Source organism: Palaemon carinicauda, chromosome 2 (assembly GCF_036898095.1).
Source record: "Palaemon carinicauda isolate YSFRI2023 chromosome 2, ASM3689809v2, whole genome shotgun sequence".
Taxonomy (NCBI): domain Eukaryota; kingdom Metazoa; phylum Arthropoda; class Malacostraca; order Decapoda; family Palaemonidae; genus Palaemon; species Palaemon carinicauda.
Window position 1 is genome coordinate 52,890,448 of NC_090726.1, and position 785 is coordinate 52,891,232.

Consider the following 785-nt stretch of genomic DNA (forward strand, 5'->3'; position numbering starts at 1 on the left):
AGCTATGGATCCTTCGAGTCCTTCGTTCCCTTCGGAACCAGAGGGACCCTCGAGGTTGATGGTACCCGGAGGTTTCTTTGGGGAGCTTCGGGGTAGTGGGAGGGGCGGCTCAGTGCCGCTCTCTTCAGCTATCTTGAGGTGTGGTGTCCTCCCACTAAGGAGGAAACCTCATTTAATGTTTTCAGGTCACCTACCCAGATGTCCTTTCATTCGTTGCTATGAACTCAGTTCAATAGTGGAAAGGCTTCTTTTCGACGTATAAGTAAACTTTAAAATAAACTACTTACGAGCAATTCAACACAAATGTGTAAGAAACACTCCCAAATGAATTATTCAAGTTTAATTCATACGTTCAAAGAAATTTTAATTGAATTTGTTTATATTTACTTAGGGGTCCTAATTTACGATATAATTTTCTTTTTGTTTACATTCAGTTTCGTGGGCTATAATTTCCCCGTCAATGATAAATGTCGAAATAAACTAGATATTTTCTATTACATAAGAAAATTTAGGGATGATACAGGTTTATCTTGAGATTAATTCTTGGTTACATCTACTGGCCATCACAAACATCCATAACTTCAAATCTAAGAGGACCGGTGACTAACACACTCAAAGATACACTTCGAAACATATCAAGTTCGGTTACACATAGTTCTTAGTAAGATTTTAAAACCACATTTACTTGAACAAAGATTGGACAATAATCAAACATCATATATATAAATCCAGTCTATCTTATTTTCAAAGCGATGACGGACCAGTTATATTTGTTCATAATTTAC

The 785-nt window shown here is 36.7% G+C and overlaps 1 protein-coding gene across 1 annotated transcript in view; it reads right to left on the minus strand.

The window, feature by feature from the left end:
* Positions 1 to 254, minus strand: part of LOC137616580 (pleckstrin homology domain-containing family G member 7-like) — a 723,306-nt gene extending 723,052 nt beyond the window's left edge. The window contains exon 1 of the mRNA XM_068346464.1: positions 1 to 254. This exon is cut by the window's left edge and continues 262 nt beyond it. The gene's annotated coding sequence lies outside the window, so the exon portion shown is untranslated.
* Positions 255 to 785: the final 531 nt, after the last annotated feature.